This window comes from Heterodontus francisci, chromosome 13, assembly GCF_036365525.1.
Source record: "Heterodontus francisci isolate sHetFra1 chromosome 13, sHetFra1.hap1, whole genome shotgun sequence".
In the NCBI taxonomy this organism is placed as follows: Eukaryota; Metazoa; Chordata; class Chondrichthyes; order Heterodontiformes; family Heterodontidae; genus Heterodontus; species Heterodontus francisci.
Genome location: NC_090383.1, coordinates 90,756,756 through 90,782,561, shown reverse-complemented (window position 1 = coordinate 90,782,561; position 25,806 = coordinate 90,756,756). Strand labels below are relative to the sequence as shown.

General features: G+C 45.2%; 1 protein-coding gene across 8 annotated transcripts in view; it reads left to right on the top strand.

Annotated features, from left to right (window-relative positions):
* The window catches only part of thada (THADA armadillo repeat containing), a 432,101-nt gene that overhangs the window by 149,926 nt on the left and 256,369 nt on the right, over window positions 1-25,806 (top strand). The window lies entirely within an intron of this gene.

The window sequence follows — 25,806 nt, the reverse complement described above, 5'->3', positions numbered from 1 at the left end:
GAATCTCCCTGCTTAGCATAGTGGGGAAAGTCTTCGCTCGAGTCGCTCTAAACAGTCTCCAGAGCTGGCCCAGCGTGTCTACCCTGAGGCACAGTGTGGCTTTTGAGCAGAGAGATCGACCATTGACATGCTGTTCTCCCTTCGCCAGCTACAGGAGAAATGCCGCTAACAACAGATGCCCCTTTCATTGATCTCACCAAAGCCTTTGACCTCGTCAGCAGACGTACTGAGTCAGCAGCGCTTGAGATGGCTTGGCCATGTGAGCCGCATGGAAAATGGCAGGATCCCCAAAGACACATTGTACAGCGAGCTCGCCACTGGTATCAGACCCACCGGCCGTCCATGTCTCCGCTTCAAAGACGTCTGCAAACGCGACATGAAGTCCTGTGACATTGATCACAAGTCATGGGAGTCAGTTGCCAGTGTTCGCCAGAGCTGGCGGGCAACCATAAAGGCAGGGCTAAAGTGTGGCGCGTCGAAGAGACTTAGCAGTTGGCAGGAAAAAAGACAGAAGGGCAAGGGGAGAGCCAACTGTGTAACAGCCCCGACAACCAATTTTTTCTGCAGCACCTGTGGAAGAGTCTGTCACTCTAGTATTGGCCGTTATAGCCACTCCAGGCGCTGCTTCACAAACCACTGACCACCTCCAGGCACTTACCCATTGTCTCCCGAGACAAGGAGGCCAAAGAAGAAGAAGAAATGTATTAATCACTCAAATGCAGAAAAATAGCTAACAACAGTAGAAAAGATGAGCAATCTGTGCCCCCTGCCTCCCATAAATAAATGAAGCTCAGATATGCGGCCAGCATCTCCCCACAATTGGAAAGAAATCAAGATCTTATTTCGCGTTTCCTCTGTAGTTGCCCACAGCTTGTGACCACTACATTTACTCATTTTGGGCTATAATTACTTTGCCTCACTCACTAATTAGGGTGCACAAAATCATCAATAGCCATGCTTTACATATGTATGAAAGAAAACATAAAAATTATTGATGCTACCGAACAGTTCAAGACTCCATTATAGGACGGATGTTACTGACGATAATGGGTTAATGTTATGAAGACAAATTAGAGCTTTCTTAGTTCATGGGAGCTGAACTAAGTCTTCTGTGGATGATCATTCTAGATTGTTCCACTGCTGGTTGAGATGGCAGAAGAGGAAAGAAATTTAAACTAATCTCAAAATGATGTGAAAGGAATGTTTAAAAAAATCTTTGCACAGATGGCAATTAGAATGTGTAATATTCTGCTACAAAGCATTGTTGAAGCAGCGTCTACAGAATCTTTTAAAAGATTTGTACCGTATGAAAAGGAGAAATATCAAAGGGGATTTGGAATGCACAAGAGAAGGGATTGGACTAGGTGGCTCTTGGAGAGATACTAATGTAGATCCGATGGTGGGAATTAGCTGTTTCTAGGTTGTAACATTCTGATTCTGTAATCAGTCCTGTGATCAGAATTGGCTTATTGGCATTTTATGACATTTAGGCTTACTTCACACTTTTTTTTTAGAGATACAGCACTGAAACAGGCCCTTTGGCCCACCGAGTCTGTGCCGACCATCAACCACCCATTTATACTAATCCTACACTAATTCCATATTCCTACCACATCCCCACCTGTCCCTATATTTCACTACCACCTACCTATACTAGGGGCAATTTATAATGGCCAATTTACCTACCAACCTGCAAGTCTTTTGGCTTGTGGGAGGAAACCGGAGCACCCGGAGAAAACCCACGCAGACACAGGGAGAACTTGCAAACTCCACACAGGCAGTACCCGGAATCGAACCCGGGTCCCTGGAGCTGTGAGGCTGCGGTGCTAACCACTGCGCCACTGTGCCGCCCTCTTCTTTCTTCGATGTGGTGTAGAACCAATTTTATTGGTTTTCTAGTTTTTTCACAAATAAGATGAATGTAAGATATAGTGCTACTAATACTAGTACAGGGATTGCATGTCCAACCAATCCAGGTTTGCATCAGGACTGGGAATACACTCTGTTGCTTCCACAGCTGTACTCTATGACATTTTGTTGTACATCGGTTGTATTGAAAAAATAATTATACCAACTTTTAAAGCCAGATACCATAAATCAGCAGAGACTATTTCAGCAGTTGGTCCCAGGCCTCTGCCCTAGACACATTATAATCTATTCAGAAATATGTAAGAAGCATGTAAGAAATATGTAAGGGGCGGCACAGTGGCGCAGTGGTTAGCACCGCAGCCTCACAGCTCCAGGGACCCGGGTTCGAATCTGGGTACTGCCTGTGCGGAGTTTGCAAGTTCTCCCTGTGTCTGCGTGGGTTTCCTCCCACATGCCAAAGACTTGCAGGTTGATAGGTTAATTGGCCATTATAAAAAAAAAAAAATTGCCCCTGGTATAGGTAGGTGGTAGGGAAATATATAGGGACAGGTGGGGATGTGGTAGGAATATGGGATTAGTGTAGGATTAGTATAAATGGGTGGTTGATGGTCGGCACAGACTCGGTGGGCCGAAGGGCCTGTTTCAGTGCTGTATCTCTAAAACTAAAAGCACTTCTGGATTTTTCACACTCTGCTTCTAATTTCCCCACACCCCAACCCTGTGCTTGTGCCTAGCCATCAGAACCTCCACTTCCCCCACCAAACCCTCACGATATAACCAAGGTTAGGAGTAAGCAGTTTGTGGAATCAAGTTATGTGTCAGTGTCACAGTGCTGTGTGAACTTCATTGTGCTTGGCCATGACATTGTGTGTGATGTGCATATTAAGGCTGTTAATCTGACTAGTGGTATATCTGGATGCTTGAGGAAAATAAAGCCTTCTATTGCTGTTTTGGTTATTTATAATTTTGTGATTATTATTGTTGTGATTACTTATGATCTTGTGTAGTTACTTTAAGAATGTAAGCTGGGCATATCAGATGTATCGTGCTGAGTTCATGTAAAAAATATCCATCCGGATTTTGCGGTCAGCAGAAGAAGTAACATTCATCGCTGACTGAACAGGGAAATACAAACTTAACTGGTTCATTGGCTGCAGCGAGAATTTCCACTTCCTGCTGCAAAATGGTCCATCGACAAAATGATCTGTGAGGCCTAGTGGCATGGTGCATTGCCAGCGAAGTTACACCCCCAAGTGATGCCACGAGCTGAACACATGCCCCTTGAGGTCAGTCTTCAGCTCAGTGGCATGTGGTGAAAGAGGCTTTGTCCACACTGTTACACAAAACATTAAGATAATGCTTCACAATGATTTTATTTATATTGGATAATTCTAAAATGCAATCTATTGTCACAACTGACTGGTCTGATAGGATCCACACTTGAGGGAAGAATCATCAAACAATAGGATTATACATGTACAGTAAGCCCAGTCGAAGATTACCTGAAGTGCTTGCTGCAGTGAGCATTTGCGAAGAAAGTTATTTAACCTTGTCCTTGATTGATATCCTTTCCTGCACCCCCACTTTTACATTGCTCTTCTTTAATCGTAAAGGTAGGACTGTCTGGTTTGTGGACCTTGTAGTCATTTTGAATGCAGCTTTTGATGAGTCGAACTGGATGCCAGTGCAAGTTTGCCTCTCATTCTTTCCCATATTGCCAGCCTCTTGTTACATTACTACAAGATTATCTATCTAGCTACCTGGACAACAGAATTAATAAAACTCAATAAAAAAAATAAGTAAAATTGGTGTTAAAATGCAGACTTCCAAGTTCCCTACCTTAAAAGCTTGTGCTCTACCACAAAGGCTGCTGAGCCACGTGAAAGCATCAGTGCTTATTAATCTTGAAAGGAGAAACAACATAATTATTTCCACTTTAAGGGAAGATTTTTTTCTCTCCCATTTACAGTCGCGAAAGAGAATTTCAGGCACATGTAATTTACTTCCTCCCACCATACCACTGTTTTATTTCAATTCAGACACTCTGTAACCTGTGTTCAAATTCATGAGAGGTCTGGACAGAGTAGATAGGGAGAAACAGTTTCCATTGGCCGAAGGATCCAGAACCAGAGGACACCGATTTAAAGTGATTGGCAAAAGAAGCAACAGTGACACGAGGAAAAGCTATTTTACGCAGCATGTGGTGAGATTCTGGAATGCACTGCCTAAGCATGTGGCAGAGGCAGATTCAATAAAGGTCTTCAGAAGAGAACTGGATAACTATATCTGTATGGAAAAAGGCAGGGCAGTGGGACTAGATGAGTGTCGGGAGCCGGCACTGACACGACGGGCTGAGTGGCCACCTTCTGTGCTGTAACCATTCTGCGATTCTGTGTATCTGAGGAGAAAAGCAATGGCCTTTCCCTAGGCTCTTCTTTATCCCAGTGGTAACCATGTATGTGGAGGTCCACAAACATGATGGTGTTCAGTTTGGTTTCCCATTTTTCAGCCTCCCTATGGCAAAGTACCTTACCGTCCCTTATTGCCTCTTTCCAGTGCTGCTGTGACTTCTTGGTCAGGCTTAATTAATAGTAAAATCTTTCATGTTGCTTAATAGCTTATTAACAAAACTAGAGGTGCACTCTCCACTTTCATGTTGTGATTTTATTTCCAATGCAGATCGGAGAACAGTTGATCTTAAATTAACAAGTAGATAGGTAGTACAGCACTGATTTATGCATCTTTGCAATCAGAAGTTCACATAATCATTTTGCACATTTAAATGTATTTGTGGAGAGGTGCTTTAGATTAATGGGCTCATTACTTTATAGTGTGAAATCTCGCGAGCAGGCTCGGTGCCTGCTAACATAGGTTTAAAAAAGAAATACTTGAAAATCATAGTAACGTGTGGGCAATCTGCCCAAATTGTCAAATTACAGGTCCCTTCCACTTAGAGTGCATCTGCAGGACCGTCATTGTATGCTCCTCTTTTCTGGACCCCATTGAGGCGCACTGTGACTTCTGGTATTCAGTGCAAGTATGTATGCCGGAAGTTGCGGTGCCGTTGCGGCCCTCAATAGTGATGAAGCATTCGCTGCTATTAGGACCGCAAAATCCAGGCCTGTATCTTCATGGATTGTAAGTAGAAAGCTAATGGTGAATCAATGGATGGAATTTTACGTATAAAAATTGGGCCCCCTCGGAGGCAGCTGGAGCGTAAAATAGCGGGTGATGACATTGGATCAGGTCCCAACATCATGACGCCAGAACGCCATTTTACAGTCGGCGGACGGCAGGCGAGATGGAAACTCCACTTGCCATCCGACTGAAGCCAATTAAAGGCCAATTCAGGTAATTAACGAGACAATAGACTTCAATTTTATGTCCCTGTGCCATTTTACGGTATGCGCATGGGCCACATGGTTGGGGGGTGCTGGTGGTGTTGCAGACTTGGCAGCTTTAAATGAGCATCAACGGATCTCAAAATGAACGCATTTGAGGAACTGGATTTTTGGTGTTTTACCTGTGCTGTAACCATTCTGTGATTCTGTGTCTTTGAGGTAAGATCGAATTTAAAGCTCTGGGCTGATATTGCTGGCTCACCAGGGCTCGCTTGAGTGAATGATATTCCTGGCAAGGCCATAGCTGTTGAGATTTCTATGGCAATGGAGAGGGTGTGGTGGGGGGAGTGCGTTTCCTCACAGCAAGCAAAATAAAACTCTCCCCATTACATTTTTGGGACACTGCTGTCATGGGGATTGTCCATTCTGGAGTAGTCTCCTCCAGCGAGGAAGAGAACCTGAGAAGTAGGGACAGGCGGGCAAGTGGCCAAGGATATCAGTGACCTGCTGGTCACCTGCAGGTGCAGCCTGGTGATGGGAGAAGGGCAGAAGGCCACAGAGTGGACTGGGTGCAAAGACCTGCGAGAGGACAAGGCTACCTAGTAGACAGGGTATACCAGCAGTGGTCGAGCTTCCTACAGATGTCTAAGCGCAAGTGTCTTAGACCACGCCTGTCTCGAGAGAAAGACTGTGACATCTCTGTGTGAGATGATGGCTGCAGAGGTCAGCTCCAACTGCTTGGGTGGCCATCCAATGCCAGCGGCTCTCAAAGTCACCGTCGCATTTAATTTCTACGGATAAGACTCATTCCAGGCTGCCACAGGAGACATGTGGCATCTCGCAATCATCTGCACATCTCTGCATAAAGGTTGTAACTGATGCCATATTCAGGAAGGCCATCAAGTTTAAAACTGATGCGGACAGTCAGGCCGCGAGAGCCAGAGGCTTCGGTGTCATTGCTCGGTTCCCCATGGTCCAAGGAGTCAGTGACTGTACGCATGTGGCCATCAGAGCTCCTCCAGGCCAACCAGGGGCCTTAATTTATTTATTTAATGAATGCAAACCCCCGAGCCAAGCCGATAACCTCCTCATTTGCTGACTTTAAGGTGATTAGTCCGCCACTTAGTCTGTAGCGGGGACGCTTCTCAGTAATGTGCAGCATTGTTTGTGTCTCTCCACAAATGCATAGGGGGTTTGTCCTGAGGCCCCAGGGGTGTAGGTTAGCTGTACAGGGACCCTGGCTTGTCCTGACCCTGTTAGCAAGGACCACACTCACTGTGGTAGTTCAAAGCCTGCCATTCGACAAATGGGGTTTGTCACAAGGAACTTTGTAATGACTTCCTGTATTTCCCATTCCTTGATCCAAAGGATGTCTGCTAGTAGATCTTGCTCAGGAAGGTTTATTCCTATGGGGCGCTGAGATGGAAAGCGGGCAGTAGGTGGATTGAACATGTCATTATGGAATGGTAAGTGAGGTGCAGTAATGATGGTTGCAACCAGCTTGTGGGTTTTTATCAGTCAGTGGACGTGTGGGGGAAGTGATGTTTGCGAGGACAGGAAGCCAGGGGAGGGGTGTTGAGCAGATGGTTCCAGTTATGATGCGCATTGTTGTATTCAGTTGAGTATCAACAAGATGTGTGTTGACCTATGCTAGACAGGTGCACAGTACTCGACTGCTGAGTACGATGGGGCATGTGTTGTGGTCTGGGGTGTTGTGGCAGCAGCACCCCACATAGATCCAGCAAGTTTGGTTAATAGGTTGTTTCTGGTTTTGACCTTTGCTGTTTTCTTCAGATGCTTCTGGAAGAACAAAGTCCTATCCAGAGTCACTCCCAAATATGTTGCCTTGGGATCATGGTTTCGTCTCTGACCATCCGTGTAGATAGGCAATTCTTTTTGGGCACTGGCACTGTGGAGGTAGAATACACTGGACATGGTTTTAGAGGGATTCAATGCGCGATGCCATGTGCTGCAGTTGTCAGTCAACTTTGTAACATCGTTCAGGATCTGGTCCAGGGTGCAGAAGGATGGAGCTTGGGTGGCACAACAGATGTCATCAGCATAGATGAACTTTCGAGATGTGGTGGTTAGTAGGTCATTTGTATATATGTTGAACAGTGTTCGTGCTAGCACTGAGCCCTTTGGTAGTCCGTTGGCCAGACTTCTCCATGCATATCTTCCTTGTCCAAGGTGGACTCTAAATAGTCTCTTGCAAAGGCGTGTTTCAACAACTGTCCCAATCCAAGTTGGAAACATTCTGGACAGCTTTAGGAGCTGGCCAATGTGCCACACTGTATCACAGGCAGCTGTGAAGTCCAGTAGCACTGTGCCTGTCTTCCGGAAGCCATTTTTGATGTGGGTGGTGAGTGTCGGAACTGGATCACACGTGCTGCACCCCTTATAGAAACAAGCTTGGTCAATATTTAGGATCGTCTCTACTTCTCGAGATATGTGTTGCAGGATAAGACGCTCAACGATCTTAAAGCATACAGAAAGTAGTGAAATTGGTCGATAGCTGGCCGCTTATGTGCGATCTTTTCGGGTTTTGGAATGGCAATGAGTGAGTTTGAGCTGGTGATTCTTGTATAGAACGGCCAGACACGAGCATGGGGGCCAAGTTGTTTCAAGAATTCTGGTGCAATGTTGTCATATCCTGCTACTTTGCCACATTTCAGGCCCCTTATTGCTTTCTCCAGTTCTGTGATCTTGAAGGGATGAGGACTGTCATGTCCTGCATGTTGCTGGCATTGTTTTTCAGTTCATTACAGATGATGTGTTTCTTTTCTTTTCCAACAGTGTCCTCACTACATGGAGCAGATGACTAGCAACTTGGTGGCTGATGGGCGATTTAGTACAGGTGAATTTTGGGCTGCTCTAAGGCGGTGAATCAGGCTCCAGCACTTCCAACTGGAATGATCTGGTGACCCTGATATAGCAGACCACGTCATTGAGTGTCTGAATGCTGTAAGCCACGCCAGATGGCAAGAAACAACAGCAGAGGCCTTCATTAACCGGGATTTCACTCAATGAATGTATATTGCAGGTGTGTGCTCACTATCCTAGCAGCAGTCATGATGCATTCATTCTCTGGCACTCCCAGGTCCCATCGCTTTTCAATCCCCCTGAGTGCCTGCAAAGATGGATACATGGCAACAACGGGTTAGCCACTGAAGAGATGGCTGATGACAATTGTGAGGAACCCAAGGAATGAGGCTGAGGAATGCTACAATTTGAACCTTGCAACAACCAGAGCCACCATTGAGCAGACCATTGTTCTGCTTAAGATGAGATTTAGGTGCCTGGACCGCTCAGGTGGCACTGTTCAGCATGCATCAGCAAGGGTATCTCAGATTGTGGTTGTCTGCTGCGTCTTACTTAACCTGACACTGCAGAGCGGGGAGGCCCTGGCAGCTGAAGACATGTGCTGCATGAGGCATCCTCAGATGAGGAGGGTGGTGTTTGACAAAGAGGAGGTGCAGCCATCTGGACGGCCTGGGGGAGCACTTGGAGGTTGTCAGGAGTTGGGTGCCCGGGAGGCTCTAATACTCAGGTATCTCTCCTGACCTGAAGTTTGAGCCATGTAGTCTGGCAATGATGGACATGTAATTCTCACTGCAGGCATTCAGGTCTGCTGGAACCCCAAAAGCACTCACTTATCAGCGCTTATTGCATTGGCAATTGTCCGTCTTTTCATGTTACACATCATGGCCCACTGGTGCAACTCCCCCAAGTCTCCATAACACGCAAAAACATTTTGCTGTGCACATCATCACTTAATTGAGACATTCATAAACAAAAAGAGTAATTTAATCAAGCTTGTGTGAGGTTGTACATATATTAACATTGATCTAAATCACACCAGTGGAACCAAAGTGCAGTTACAGTGATTTCTTAAATCTTTTCTGAGTGCTGTTACATGTCGATCCCCTTCACTGCCAGCTGAGGCAGGTGGCTGATCAGGCTGCCCTGTGGCTTGGGATGACCTTGGCGGCCGTCCTCTGGCTGCCTGAGGCCATGAGGGCCCTGGCATATTGAGGTGAACCTGAGGAGTCTCAGGAGCACCTTCTGTCATCATGGCAATTTGAGGTGCTGGTGTCACTGGCAGAGGGGCCGAGGAGCTGCTGTCTGCATGAGGAGCCCCCAGATGCAGACTGCTGCTGCTCCACTGCTGTCATGCGACACATTTGGGCCTCCCTGCTGACCTGAGAGGAATGAGCACTTGGAAGAGACCCCAGGTGCCTCATCCCTCTCGTGCATTGACGCTGATGCAGGGCACTTACTGACTAAGTGTTGGTGTGCAGGTGTGCGCGAATTTCTGACAGCCACAAGTTGCTGTCCATAACAGTCACCAGCCTCTCAATGAAGGAAGTGAATTGCACAGATGAGAGGGACATGGCAGCACTCATGGCCTGGATGGACTCCTACGCCTCCGGTCCAGAGCACACATACCCTCTGGTAACTCCGCCAGATCTTCACGCACCTTAGGCTGCACCTGCAGCATCTGCCGCCTAACAGATGACTTCAGAGCCTTGTCATCAGCCTGAAGCTCAGCACTGGCCTAATCTTCGACAGTCCTCCGAGTATCAGAGGCCTCAGCCAAAACTGGCTCCGGCATCTGGTCTGGCACTTATGCAGTGCAATTTGCCCAACCATGGTGACTATATCTGAGCTGGTGATCAGTGCGGGGCAAGGATGTGTCACTGCACCCTCTGAGGTCCCCTCCTCCTCCTTCTGAGAGGTGGTCGGATGTTTCCCAGAGTTGTTGCCTAGCAATTGGGCGGCGCAGTGGTTAGCACCGCAGCCTCACAGCTCCAGCGACCCGGGTTCAATTCTGGGTACTGCCTGTGTGGAGTTTGCAAGTTCTCCCTGTGTCTGCGTGGGTTTCCTCCGGGTGCTCCGGTTTCCTCCCACATGCCAAAGACTTGCAGGTTGATAGGTTAATTGGCCATTATAAATTGCCCCTAGTATAGGTAACTGGTAGGGAAATATAGGGACAGGTGGGGATGTGGTAGGGATATGGGATTAGTGTAGGATTAGTATAAATGGGTGGTTGATGGTCGGCACAGACTCGGTGGGCCGAAGGGCCTGTTTCAGTGCTGTATCTCTAAACTAAAAAAAACTAAACTAAATAGCTGGGATTCACCTACAGTGTGACGCTCTGAACTGAAGGACATGTCTTTGGCTGCAGTTTGGCCACATGTCTGCGACTTTGAACGTGCGACAAACTTTCATAGTTTGGAGCTAAACCCCCACCTGTGCCTGTAATCTGGGGAACTCGCTCTCCTAGCCAAGTTCTCCGGCCTCACCATCTGCGACTGACTGGCCTCTGTCCTCACCAGCCAGTAGCATTGCCTCCTCCTCCACAGCTGTATGAATGGCCAGAATTGGAATGCTGCCACTGGTCCGTGCCCTTTCACAGGCATTCTGGGCTGCCTTCTCCTGCAGAGACACATGAGAAACATTTCAGTTGCTTGACCTGAAAGACCACTCGCTCATCGCTCTTGCTGCATACTGCTTCTGGGACCATTGCCATGCTAGTGAGAGACTGGGACACATCTGCATGCTTGTGTGAGTCAGATGTGCCAGACATATGTCCCGTGACAGAGCAGCAGCCATTCACTCCAGATGGAGGGCCTCTAATTTCCAACATCAACACCTGGATACCCACCCATCTGAGTACAAAGCAATGAGGACTGAGGTTTGCCATTCACCCTGGCAGAAGATCGTTGACCCGCTTGCGGCACTGCATTCAGGTTCTTCTCACAACCCCACGGCTGCTGATCTCCTTTGCAACCTCCATCCAGGCCTGCTTGGTGATTTGGGGAGGTCTGCTGCTTCTGTCCTGTGAGAAGACCTCCCGTCTTGCTCCAGGCGCCTGGAGGAGGACATGCGGGAGGTCCTCCATGAACCATGAGGCCACCTGGGTTGTTCTCTGTCATTGCCACAAGCGAGTACTGGTCCTCCAAAGGGGTCACGGCGGGATGCCTAATGGTCTGGTGGGTCACCCATATGGTCAGAAGCAAGTTCGTTGTTCCAATCAGCCTGGTTCACAGTGTCCTTACCTTAGCTTCCTGTTCCTCTTATTTTCCTCTGAGGAGCTTGCTGCATCCTCAGAATCACTGAAGGTGCTGGCAGCCCTTTAAACTAGCTGTCAACACCACTTTCTGGCTCTTGCCTTGCCCCTGCTCACGCTGACCTTGCTGCCCACACACGCCTTTTTTTTTTCCATACGTCTGCCAGCGGGTCGCTAATTGGACAGTTAGTGCTCAATTGCAGTGGCAGCTGAGGTTAGAGCGGGAGCGCCTTTGTCACCCGCTTCCCGGACCATGGCCCCGCTGGGTCCTGTAAAATTCCAGCCAGTGAATAGCTATAATGCTTAATGCTCTTTTTAATTGATGTAAAACTAATTTCATTCATGTTTCCCTCCCTTCTTCTGCAATTTTAGTTGTTTGGTGTAGTTGTGTTATTGTTATCTGCCTGTTAACTCTGAATTTCAAACCTATCAGCAGATCACCCATGACATTTTTCACAAAAAATGGGATGATTTTTATATTCACAAGTACTATGTTGTGGAATGACTGTTTTTGCTGCTAAGACTGTCGTAAGTTAAGAGAGCCTGTGAGTAAGCACATCCTTGGGTCATTTATAAGTTTGTTGTTGTTGATGAGGGAAGCTTGTCGATTGACAAGTGCTTATAAATTCCTTGCTGTTCCCTAAGAAAAAAGGCACGAAATGACTGCCTTTCCCTTTTTTGTATATTTTTGACACTTTTCAGTGCAAAATCTGTGTGTACCCGTCACCATAGTTTTCATCAGATTGGTCTGATGAGCAGGCCAGGCTTTTCGATTTTCTACAAATACAGCAGAATGAAAAGTTTATGAAAAATACAAGAAAGAAAATGGAAGGGAAGAAAATCTAAACAAGTAATTGAGTTATATTATTTAAAAAGCTGTCTTGTTTTAAAATCACTAAATTACGATATGCCCTGACCAGGCTCTCAACAGAAAGTACTGGAATAGCATATCACCATACCCTCCGCTACCACTAACAGCAAAATCAGGCAGATACAGCATTTCACAACCTTTCAACAGGTATGGTAATGTTTCAACAATCGGAAAAATATTTTCTTTGATTTTGATGATGCAAATCTTTACACACTTTATTTTCACACATTAAAAATCGACCACAACTTCAGATGAGCACATGTGAAACGGTCCTCTTTAATTACATAGTTGATATGACCAAAGATCAATGTTTGCTTGGTCATAACAGATGACATTACTTTTTTGTGTGTGGTCTGAGTTATGTCCCCATAAGTTAAATGAATCATTAATGTTTCAGTAACTCAGTGAAGGTTCTTTTCCAAAATAGTTTGTTATACTGGTTTTGCCTGGTATCAACTTTGTTTTCAGTTTACATTTTATCAAAGTATGACACATTAGTTTGGATTGAGTCCAAGGGCATTTACCTCCTATTCTGAGTGCTCCAATCAAATTAAAAGTTGGAATAATGCCAGGGATAATTTATTGGGCTCCGACAAAAGGATGATAAACCGTGGTAACAAGTAAACTGAATTTCTGAAACTATTCTGTACAGTAATCTCACAAGGACTAGCTGGTACACTTTGACAATAATGTAAATCAGTGGGTTCATTGCCTATTGTAAAAAACTTATGAGAATTTGAGTGCCCCTGATAGTAATTTAAAAATTTTTCATTTGTTGAATTTTGAGGAGTTGGACACAGTTGTAGCTTAAGCTGGCAAAATAGATGTGTTTATGAAAGGTCATTGCTGATGAGAATTATTTTCTTCCAGAACAAAATCTGGTTCCAAGATTCTTCTTAGATGATAATTATGAAGAAAAGAAATTTTATGATTTTAAGATCAGTGCCATAACATAAGCTCTAGTTTCTGGTATCTTTCCACTGGTTCGTGACTTATTTCCAAAAAGGCTGCAGTGACTGGAAGGATTAACTTGGCTTTTGAATTATTGAGAATTTTTTTTCAATTAGAAAATGTTAGTTGACAAAATGTTTGGGAGTGAGGACATAAAAGCTGTTTAATATGATGAAAACTAAAGTTATGTTATGAAAGAGTTGAAGCCAAATTTAATTTAAGATCATTTGATTTTAGAGTGCAATTTTCAAAGAGAGGAGATAAAACATTTGGTCTAGACTGAAAAGATTGAGACTAACCAGAAATCAGAATATTTGTAATTCTTGCAGCTAAAATCTTTGAACTGATGTTGGCTGCAAATGTTCTGTAGCCTGCTGCACTTTTTAATATTTTTATTATAATCAGGAAGTACTTTGAGTGCATTGAAAGATAAACTGGAAGTATACTTTTCACATATGGTTAATGATGACTTAAGTTTTTTTTAAAGGCTAAACTCTGATGCTTTTGCTGTATAAACTACAGATGTATTTAAACTGAGTTTGACAAGGAGGGAGAGGTCATGATCATGGTTAGGACATTTGATTTTGCTGAAAATGAATATTTTGTAGTTAGTGAAGTACCAGAAGCTTTTTACTACAGCATCAGAGAAATTCTTTAGTGTTGTGCCAAAAGATTATTTTATCAACTTGTTCACCAACCTGTTTTTTATTCAGTCTTGATGGCATGCAAATGTTTAATAGCTAACCATTAAGAGTAGGTCTGCAGTTTGAGATTGTAGTTCAGGAACTCATGTTGATGACATTTGTGTAGCTTGATGTACAGATTTGGTGTGCTGTGGAAAGTACCAGACAGAGCTTAAAACAATTTTAGTATCTGCCATTTGGAATTGTAGGTAGCATTGCATGGTGAAATTAATTTGTTAGCTTTTGCACAAAATATCTCTGGAATACCTCCTGCTTTTGGCAAGTAATGATAAGAGCTTCACCTAGAGACCAATGAGTTTCAGGGACCACTCCTCCTGCCTTTTCTGCTTGTTCTAAGCTTCTTGCCAAGGAATAACATCAGCATCTATATCAAAATTCTAACATTAATTTTAGAAGGATTGCATCTAGTGCTCATTTCCCATTTGATGCACTTAATTCCTATGTCACAATTTTGTTGCTCCTGGGTATCATGTGGGTGTAAGGCCTTGGAATTACTTTTAACTAAGTGTATACTTACTTTTCAGTACCCCTAGCACCAGGTGGCATTGCTGATCTTTCAATCTCCATCTTCTCGGTAAGGAAAGCAAGAGGGAGGGGTAAGGAAGGCTGCTGCGGAGGACTAGAGGCTGCATTTTTGCCACCTATAGAAAAAGTGATCTGTAGCCATTGGCAGTTCTCTCTTTCCTGCCACACCACTCTTCCCGAAAGAAAAGTGGAAAGGAACAGATAAATGCAGTGAAGATAAGCTGTGAAGAGAGAAAGTCAAGGAGAGAGACAAAGAGAAATAACTTAATGAAATCTGACAGATAAGAGAGACACTATATTCTTGGACTTAATGTGTGCATTGATGCAGGCGATCCATTAAGGATGCTCTAAAATGTTTGAATTTAGCATGTGCTATTTATTATGCTTGGGTATTAATTTTTAAATGTTTGGTTGTATTACTTAACAAGACACTTGGTTTCCAGACCTTCTATTACCAGCTGATGCTGCTGAATCTCCAAATTTCATTTCCCTTCACTCTCAGTTTAGGCAACTTTTTTGATTTTAGCTTGACTTTTTCTAAAAAAAAAATTCTTCTTTTCCCCATCTTGGACCTTTTCTTTCCCCACTGCTTTCTCTGCCTTTTCTGTCTATGGTGCCATGGATTCCCACTTCGTTGCGAGCTGAGCCGACTGCCTACTTTTCATTGTTCACCCAGCCCTACTGACACCCTCCCACCCCCAAACCCACCTCCCATCCTGCCTATGTATACTGGCTTGGCTTGGCTGCTCCCAGATCTGCTGGCCATTATTGACTAGTTCACAGAGTTCAATACCAGAAAACAGGAAACCACTGAACAATAGGGCGTGGAGCTTCTGTTAAAAGGCTTTGGGGAGTATGAAGTTTAGGTGGTATGGGGGAGGGCCAAAGAACTTTAGGGCAAGAGTATGAAAGTGCAATGCAGTTGGGGAGAAAGAGGGGGAGCAAACAAGAGATTAATTAATGAAAGAGGATGGAGAGGTTTTGAGGCCAGAGGAAAGGGGGAATAAAAATTGAAGGGTAGGGGAAGCAAAAGAAAGAGGAGAAAGCAAGAGGGGAAAATTACAAGGCACGAGATGGAAGGAATGATGAAATGCAGTAAAGGGGTACTGTGTAACAGCACGGAGATAGCGCAGAGAAGTAAGAGAAGAACATGGGATCAAAGTGGTGCGTCAGGAGTGTGATGAAATACTCTCCACTTGCCTGGATGGGTGCAGCTCCAACAACACTCAAGAAGCTCGACACCATCCAGGACAAAGCAGCCCACTTGATTGGCACCCCATCCACAAACATTCACTCCCTCCACCATCGATGCACAGTGGCAGCAGTGTATACCATCTACAAGATGCACTGCAGCAATGCACCAAGGCTTCTTAGACAGCACCGTCCAAACCTGCGACCTCTACTAACTAGAAGGACAAGGGCAATAAATGCATGGGAACACCACTACATGCAAGTTCCCCTCCAAGTCACACACCATCCTGACTTGGAACTATATCACCATTCCTTCACTGTCGCTCGATCAAAATCCTGGAATTCCCTTCCTCACAGCACTGTGGGTGTATCTACCTCAAATGGACTGCAGCGGTTCAAGAAGACAGCTCACCATCACCTTCTCAAGGGCAATTAGGGATGGGCAATAATTGTTGGCCTGGCCAGCGATGCCCACATCCCATGAATGAATTTAAAAAAAGATGTGGAGTGGCAGGTGAAGACTTGGGCAGAGGGTATGTGACAAGATATGCAACTGGTAGTGCAAGGTGATTAGAGGGACCATCCCTTTAATGTGGCTTTCTGTTGCCTTCATATACTGGTCAAACCCTCTTCACCTTTCCATCAAATCTGCAACTCCATTTGTGGATCATCACCCCCATCACCCAGCCACAGTCCATACCTACCACTAACCAACAGTTACACCTCCCTCCAATGCAACAAAGGAAAATAGCAGAAAGTGGAAAAGCATACAAGAAAGGACAGGCCAAACAACACAACAGAGATAGAGGCATGAAAGACAGAGAAACAAAAGGCCACAAAGAGGCCATGAAAAAACTACAGAAATAAACATAATGAAAATGAGCCACACACCAAGCAAATCAAAGAAAATAATGACAATTGAGGTAAACAACATATTCTGACACTTACCATAAGAAATGTCACTGAAAGTTCACTGATAATTAAAAGGGGAAAAATGAAAAAAAAAATTAAAAAGGTTTGTAGTGCCCTTGTTTTATGGTTTAAAACCATAGCACTCATTTTGGTGGATAGACCAGAATAATTGTTGCAGTTTAAAACTTGTTAATCTAGCTGAAATCCATTCTGTGAACCAATATTATCATAATCAGTATATTACACTGCTCCAAACCCCAGTCGTTGTCAAAAGTTGGGGTACTGTCTGTTTTTAGACTATTGAATTTTATGTATGATTAAGTTAGACAAGTACATTTATTCAGTAACTTTTTTTCTAGTAAAACAAATACTAGACTATTGAAATAAAATACAAAAAATGGAGACAAATAACTTTAAGGCATGCTGAATATTTCTATGCCAGAATTTTAGACTGTTTGGGAGATACTGATCTTTTTTGGCTGGGGCAAAAGTTCCATCTTCAGAGCTAAGCAGTGTTGTTAATTTAATAATGCTACCTATTCAGTCATAGAGTTATACAGCACAGAAACAGGCCCATCGTGTCTGTGCCGGCCATCAAGCACCTAACTATTCTAATCCCATTTTCCAGCACTTGGCCCGTAGCCTTGTATGCTATGACGTTTCAAGTGCTCAGCTAAATACTTCTTAAATTTTGTGAGGGTTCCTGCCTCTACCACCCCTTCAGGTAGTGCGTTCCAGATTCCAGCTACCCTCTGGGTGAAATTTCTTTTCCTCAAATCCCCTCTAAACCTCCTGCCCCTTACCTTAAATCTGTGCCCCCTAGTTATTGACCCCTCCGCTAAGGGAAAAAGTCTCTTCCTATCTAACCTATCAATGCCCCTCATAATTTTGTATACCTCAATCATGTCACCCGTCAGCCTTCTCTGATCTAAGGAAAACAGCCCTCGCCTTTTCAATCTCTCTTCATAGCTGAAATGCTCCAGCCCAGGCAACATCCTGGTGAATCTCTTCTGCACCCTCTCCAGTGCAATCACATCCTTCCTATAGTGTGGTGCCCAGAACTGTACACAGTACTCGAGCTGTGGCCTAACTAGCATTTTATACGCTCCATCATAACCTCCCTGCTCTTATATTCTATGCCTTGGCTAATAAAGGCAAGTATCCCATATGCCTTCCTAACCACCTTATCTACCTGTGCTGCTGCCTTCAGTGATCTGTGGACAAGTACACCAAGGTCCCTTTGACCCTCTATACTTTCTAGGGACCTACCATCCATTGTATATTCCCTTGCCTTGTTAGTCCTCCCAGAATGCATCACCTCACACTTCTCAGGATTAAATTCCATTTGCCACAGCTCCACCCATCTTACCAGCCCATCTATCTAAATCAGTCTCACTGGTTTATTCAATATTTCTATCATAACAAGTAAAGAAACCCAAGTTGATTCATGGTGATTACTCTTTATTTTTTAAATTTAAAAATCATCGGTTGGGCTGTCAAATGCATGAATGTTTGACACTCTGGTTCAAAATGCCCAGTGGGCTTTGTGTTTCTGCACCATTGAACAACAAAATGCTCTTAAAGGAATGAGTTCAACAGACATGTTTTGGTATGCTGAGGGAGGACAAATTACATTTTAGATTTTTTTCAGTTTCTTCCATTGTGTTAATAGCTTTCATTTAAGGTGCATAATTGAAAGCTGCATACTTGTTTTTTAAGAATCAGTTTGCAAGATTCTCAAAGTACGACATGGTCTGCTTCCTTTAAATTGCTTTACCTATGAAGTATTTTTCAATTGGCTTTTCTTCACTGTTATTTATGGTCTTGTGTACTTGCAGTTTCTGCTTCCATGAATCACAAGTTAAGGAAAATTGTTACAAATTTCAGTAGGAAACAAAGCAAATGTGGGTGTGCCAGTGTTGTCTTGTCTCTAAAACTCTGGTAATTACAAAAACATTTTTGTTTAATTGTTGAAACCCTGAATGGTCACCAAATGGGGAAAAAGCTAAACTCATTCATTCACTTATGTTTTATTCAGTAACTTTATGCATCATTGCTCTTCAGTGAGATTTGTCCAGCATTGTTTGCCTTGGCAGATCCCTGTGCGTGTTGCCATTTTAAGTAAAGTTGCAATTAATGAATTGAAAGGTGGAATGTTTTTGTTCTCTGAACCATTCAGTGAGCTTCCTTGTGTTTATATCTGACTTTTATCCTTCTTAGTACCTTGCTCTTGTTATAACTGGACATTTCATACAATAAGATTTAGATTTCATGTGCAATTTTTCACATGAAATAGCAGAACTTTGCCAGTTTCTTTGACAATTTTCTTCCCTCTTAAAGACTGTGACACTTGCTGTGGTACAGCCCCACGTGTGTTAGCAACTCTCCAGTGCTTAATCGAAATGGCCATTTCTATCTTTGAGGGGCTGAATTTTACCAGCCCCTCGATGCTGCAGATCACGGCGCAGGGGCCGGTAAAATGCTGCGGGGAGAGGCCCACCACGACCCGCGTCATCAAGATAGGCCCACCGCATTTTACTGGCGGGGGCGGGACCTCAGTGATTACTTACCTATGCTGATTATGCAGCCCGCCACCTTCCACCAACACTGCCGGATTTTTCGATGAACAGGCGGCCGTCACATGCTGTCCCATTCACGATCTGAAAAGCCGGCAGGTCCTCACTCTGCATTACGGAAGGGAGGGCGGATACACAGGGGTCTAACTCTGCATTCTTAAAGGGAGGGGTGGTGGGGGGGGAGACATGCAGGGGTCTAACTCTGCATTCCTAAAGGAGGGAGGGAGGGGGGATATGCAGGGGTCTAATTCTGCATTCTGGAATGGAGAAGGGTATGCAAGGGTCTAACTCTGCATTCCTGCAGGGAGGGGGGATACACAGGGGTCGCACTCTGCATTCTGGAAGAGAGGGAGTCTGGGATTACTGGAGGGAAAGCTGTGCTGGTATGAAGGGAGGTGTACGCTCTGTCTTTGTGAGGAGGCAATGGGGCAATGGCACACGGCGCCCTGTGTGTGGGGAGGGTGCCAGAAAGGGCAGGAGCATTAAGGTTTTATGGATGATGGGGGCAATCGATTCAGCTGGTAGGATCTTGATGTGTCATGTGCCACTGAGGGTTGGCCAAGATGGGCAATGCCATGGCACGCCACATAGTTGATCTAGGAAAGCAGCTGATGTACCCGTCAACACCAATCCCTGCCCTGTTAGGAACCTTCGAATACATGCAGAGTTCAGCTTTATTTATCACATAAAAATAGGTATGGCTCATCCTGTGTTGTGTGATCCCCTGCACCTGAGGATCTATGTGCACTTGAGGCAATATCAATAGACAGGTGTGATCCACGTAGAGGCCCCCGTCGTGAGCAGCAACCCCCAAGGGGAGCCCGCCATTAGGGTTGCCTTGCGTCTACAGGTCCCACATGACATGCCATCGGATGTCAGAGCACCAGTGTCAGAGGAGATTGCGCATGTAGAGAGGGTGGTGACAGGTCTCTGTGCCCTGCTCAAGGATGACATGGGCTCCGGTGGACATCCCATGCCTTTGTTCCTCATAGTGGCAGCAGTTCTCAAGCCTGACACCTCTGCAGCCTTTTAGGGGCCCACCAAAGACCTTAGTGGGGTCACACAGTCAGCAGTGCACCGCTGCATCACTGAGGTCACCAATGTCCTGCACCAGAGCACCAGTGAGTATGTCCGTTTCAGGACGGACTCTCTCAGCCAGGCCCAGAGGGCCATTGGTTCTGGCACCATTGCCGGAGAACCATAGGTTGTGATGTTCATAGACTGCACTCATGTGGCCATCAGGCCTACTGCCAAGGTACCACTTGCAGACGTCACCATTAAAGGAGCCCTCTCAATCTAGATGAAGCTGGTATGTGAACACCGCAGATGCTTGCAGCCAATCTGTGACCACTTCTCAGGCAGCTGCCATGACACCTGGGTCTTGCAGCAGTCCTGGCTGCCACAGCTGTTCACTTTGACAAGGTCCTGCATGGCAGACTGGTGCAAAAGGTGAAGTTACACGGGATCAGAGGTGAGCTGGCAAGATGGATACAAAACTGGCTCAGTCACAGAAGACAGAGGGTAACAGTGGATGGGTGTTTTTCTGAATGGAGGGATATGACTAGTGGTGTTCCGCAGGGATCAGTGCTGGGACCTTTGCTCTTTGTAATATATAGAAATGATTTGGAGGAAAATGTAGCTGGTCTGATTAGTAAGTTTGCGGACGACACAAAGGTTGGTGGAGTTGTGGATAATGATGAGGATTGTCAGAGGATACAGCAGGATATAGATCAGTTGGAGACTTGGGCGGAGAAATGGCAGATGGAGTTTAATCCGGACAAATGTGAGGTAATGCATTTTGGAAGATCTAATGCAGGTGGGAGGTATACAGTAAATGGCAGAACCCTTAGGAGTATTGACAGGCAGAGAGATCTGGGTGTACAGGTCCACAGGTCACTGAAAGTGGCAACGCAGGTGGATAAGGTAGTCTTAAGAAGGCATACGGCATGCTTGCCTTCATCGGTCGGGGCACAGAGTATAAAAATTGGCAAGTCATGTTGCAGCTGTACAGAACCTTAGTTAGGCCACACTTAGAATATTGCGTGCAATTCTGGTCGCCACACTACCAGAAGGATGTGGAGGCTTTGGAGAGGGTACAGAGGAGGTTTACCAGGATGTTGCCTGGTCTGGAGGGCATTAGCTATGAGGAGAGGTTGGAAAAACTCGGATTGTTTTCACTGGAACGACGGAGGTGGAGGGGCGACATGATAGAGGTTTACAAAGTTATGAGTGGCATGGACAGAGTGGATAGTCAGAAGCTTTTTCCCAGGGTGGAAGAGTCAGTTAATAGGGGACATAGGTTTAAGGTGCGAGGGGCAAAGCTTAGAGGGGATGTGTGAGACAAGTTTATTTTACACAGAGGGTGGTGAGTGCCTGGAACTTGCTGCCAGGGAAGGTGGTGGAAGCTGATACGATAGCGACGTTTAAGAGACATCTTGACAAATATATGAATAGGAAGGGAATAGAGGGATATGGTCACCGGAAGTGCAGAAGGTTTTAGTTTAGGCAGTCATCAAGATCGGTGCAGGCTTGGAGGGCCAAATGGCCTGTTCCTGTACTGTTCTGTTCTTTGTTCTTTGAACTGGCTCAGATGGAGGGATGGCTTCTTGGAGATAAGGAATATCCTTTGCAGACATGGCTCCTGACACCAGTGAGAGACTCCACCACTGCTCCAAAGGAGAGATACGACGCCAGCCACTGAACTACATGAGCTACCATCGAGCAGGAGATCGATGCTGAAAGAGCGCCTCCAATGCCTGTATGGTTAGGGTGATTCCCTATACTACAGGCCAAAAAGGCCAGCTCCTTTCTTTGCTGCTCTGCACAACTACGCAACCAATAGGCCTGGCATGATGAAGAGATACACTAACAGGATTCCTCCTCGGGCTATGAGGACGCTGAGGACCTACAATATGAAAGACGCATGGGAGGGCAGATGGCACCCAGGCTCTGCACGCAGGGCTAGCAGTGGGGTAGGGATGTACGGATGTGGCTTCTCAGACAAAGGCTGTCTGCTCCATAGGAACTGACGTGCTCTGCAAGCCACACATCACCCCTGCTCATCTGCTGTGCACCAGTCCACATCTGCAGCATCCCTGTGTAAACCATTTGAGGCAGCAGCTGACTGAGCCAATGTCCATGTCACTGCATCCGTGGAGACGTTCATGCGTAATGGTGGCATGGCAATAATATTGCATACATTGGCTCTTCTGAAGGGCCAACGGTGCAAAGGGATGTGACATTGGCGCTACATGCTGGCACACATCATTCGCACAGAGAAAAGGACACACATGTTGGTGAGGAACATTTAGTGAAAGACGTAGTTACATTGTTGTGACATCCGTGAATTCCCATTTGTGTCAGTGTGTTCTCTGTAAATCTCTAATACCTTTTATGGTCTATTTAAATCTCACATCCTGGAATGTGCAAATTTAAGATTATTCACCAGGTGCGGCACGCCTACAAGAAGGAATGTTACACTTGAGTGGAAGACGAGGATCGCAATTTCACAGGATACAGGGACACAACAAGGTAAGTATGTGGCAGCAAAGCGGAAAGTGCTGCGGTAACTCAGCAGGTCAGGCAGCATCTGTGGAGAGAGAAGCAGAGTTAACTTTCAGGTCTGTGACCTTGGACAAGTTAACTCTGCTTTTGTCTCCACAGATGCTGCCTGAACCTGCTGGAGTTCTGCAGCACATTCTGCTTTGCTGCCAGATTGACAGCAGCTCCACTCTTCAGCAGTCAGGTTAGAATTCTTTGACACCTGTCAGGAAGCAGGTGCTGGGGCACTTAAAATAGGGCCCCAACACCTGCTGCACAACTGTCAAAAGGTTCCTCACTATGCCGAATGTCCCGCCTCTCCCAACGTAATATTGGGGGGGGAGGCTCGGCACAGTGATGCTAATGAGCCCCCGCACATAATGTCGCGGGGGCTCTGCGGCGGCTGCCGCCAATTAAAATCAGCCCTAGGTATAAGGCTATGCAGTTGCAAAGGGCATAATAGCCAAGCGCAACCGCAACTCTGCTGATATATGTTCACTTTACAGCTTGATAGACTGGTTCCCAATCTAGTATAGGATTCCCAGATTATTGTTGCACTCCTGCCTAACCCAGGGGTGCTGAAGCTAATTGTAGAGACCCAGTTGCTGCAGTGGCCAAAATCAGCTGATTCAGCACAGACCAGAAATCCAGGACCCTTGGGTCTGTGTGGCTTAATGCTGCAGTGCTGAATGGTGTTTTTCCTTACTGGGCCATTGGCCTTTTATTCCACTGTGCTTTCTTTCTATTTTTCCTAGAGGAGTCGAAAGGGAAAAAGGGCCGATTGTAGGTGATTGGAGACAATGATCAGGGAGGACTGGTCAAGTTTGCAATTATGTGTGGGGTGGGGTTCGAGGCCTCGGGTGCGGGAGAGTTGAGCAGTGGCCTGCGGTTTGAATGTGGAAGTGCTTGCTCCTGGCTCCACATTAAAGAAAATATATTTTAAATATTTCAAGAACTTATCTTTCTGGTAGTGCCTTGCAGCAGTCCCTTTGAGAACCATTGGTTAGGCTGTATGTAGATCTGGTTTCCCTAAAGGCAGCCTGCCTGTGATCAGCTGTGTTCTGGGTGACCTACTATGACACTGGGCCTCAGACAGGTATTAACCTCTTTTTTGCATATGCAAAAGACCAAATGCATATTTCAGGTGTGGGCCTTGGATGCCTTTTTTTTAGTTATGCCAGTGTGTACTTCTGACTCAATGATCTCGTGTTTCCTGCCTGCTATTTATTGGTGGTTTAGCACCTTTAGCACCCAAAAAATGATTGTGCCAGTAAAGGCCTGCTGGGGTCTGCAAAAACAAAAACCGAGCTTGACAGATCCACATCCAACCCCGAGCCCGACCCGGCCCGAGTCCTTCCATTTTTTTCCCACACCCAACCCGACCATCAGTTAACTTACCTTCCGTTTTTCACTTTGTTGCTGATCTGCACAAGCTTAAAATAACTGTAACAAAACCACCTTTCTAGTCCAAAAATTAAATTAACATTGGAGCCATTTACCTGTGATAGAGCGTGTCCGACCCGAGCCTGAATGCAGGACCCGGAAGTGCAACCCGATCTGACCCGAATCCGACATGTTTTCGGGTCCCGTCTGGTTCGGGTTGGGTGGCAGGCCTTTATGTGGCATCATTGGATTTCTAGGCTATGGTCTTTGCCTAGCAATCCTGTCTTTGATCACTCGATGTCTCTATACAGATTTAAGGATAAATGCATTTCTATTTCAAAACATTTTTTTTTTTACAGAGCTGCCAACTCTGGTTGGAGTTCACCTTGGATCTATGATCACATGACATCTGAAAATGTTATTACGTTTACCTTATGAAGGTTAGATCTCATGTTGTGCATCTTTGTTCATAGTTTTGTACTGGCAGCTGTTGTGTGACAGGTTCCGGGAATCAGGAGGCCACCATAAGTCAGCAAAGAAGGGAAACTGAGGGTGAGGTGGAAGGGGAAAATCAAGGGTGGGAGGAATTTTGATTCCACCAGTAATACCATAGTAACTCACTGAAATTATACTAATAACAAATGGTAATAGTGGTAACCACTTAGTATTGCCAACTCTCCAGAACTGCCCTAAAGTTTCCAGGAATTGAAGATTAGTCTCCTGGACACTGTTTTGAGCAAACTCGGAGAAAAATCAAAGGGCATTCTGAATTATTGTATTTTTTTTATTTTCTTTGAACACTTAAGTTTATTGCAAAAACATTGGAGATGTGGAAGAAAGGTTATTTAACTGATCCGGACAGTTGGAGATGGGAGCTCATGTGATGAAATCTCTAGGAATACATCCAACTCGAGTTGGCAATCTTAGTGCACATATTGTGCTCATAACCAATAGTAATGCAATAACTTACTGATAGAATTGCTGCCAGTTACATATAAACTATCTGTAATTAGTAATAAACCTATAACCTCCTCCAGTCCTACAACCCTCAGGCAAGTCTGCATTCCTAAAATTCTGGCATCTTTACATCCCCAATTTCCTTTGCCCCCCCACTCCTGCCAAGTTTTCAGCTGCCTAGGCCTCAACTCTTCAATGTCTTCCCTAAACCTCTCTGCACCTCTACCCCGCTCTCCTCCTTTAAGACGCTTCTTATAAGCTACCTTTTTGTCCAAGCTTTTGGTCACCTGTCCTAATATCTTCCCACGTGGCTAGGTGTTAACTTTTGCCTAATGCTCCTATGTAGCATCTTGGGATGTTCTACTTAAAAGGTGCTATATAAATACAAATTGTGGTTGATATTCACCCCATAAATACTAACAGAATCCGCCTGCTCTGCACAATGAGAGATCAGGCTCCCCAGTCCATGCAACTTTTAATAGCTCCCATCTCTCTCGCTCTCTCTTTGGACTCAGATTCTGTATAAAGGTGACAGCTCTGAACTGGGAGCCAATCTGTACTTGGACATCACATGTCAAAACTGGCTCAGACTAACTTGAGCAAGATGAAAGATTATAGCAGGATCAGTGTTTGGGAAACTTCTCACAGGACATTTTTTTTCCTGAACTCAACTCACCACCAACATTTCTAAACCATTTCCTGGGCTTGAATTCAGTAAAGGAGAGTTTTCATAGATGATGGAAATTACAAACGATAGGAGGCCATTTGGTGCCCAGTGCCTGCTAGCGTTCTCCCCTGATCTTTTCACATTCCTCCTTTGCAAATACTTTAACCTATTTCCTTTTAAATTATGTTCTAGTCACTGCCTTAATAGCCAATTGTGGTGAAGTATCCTGTGGTCTAATAGCCTTCA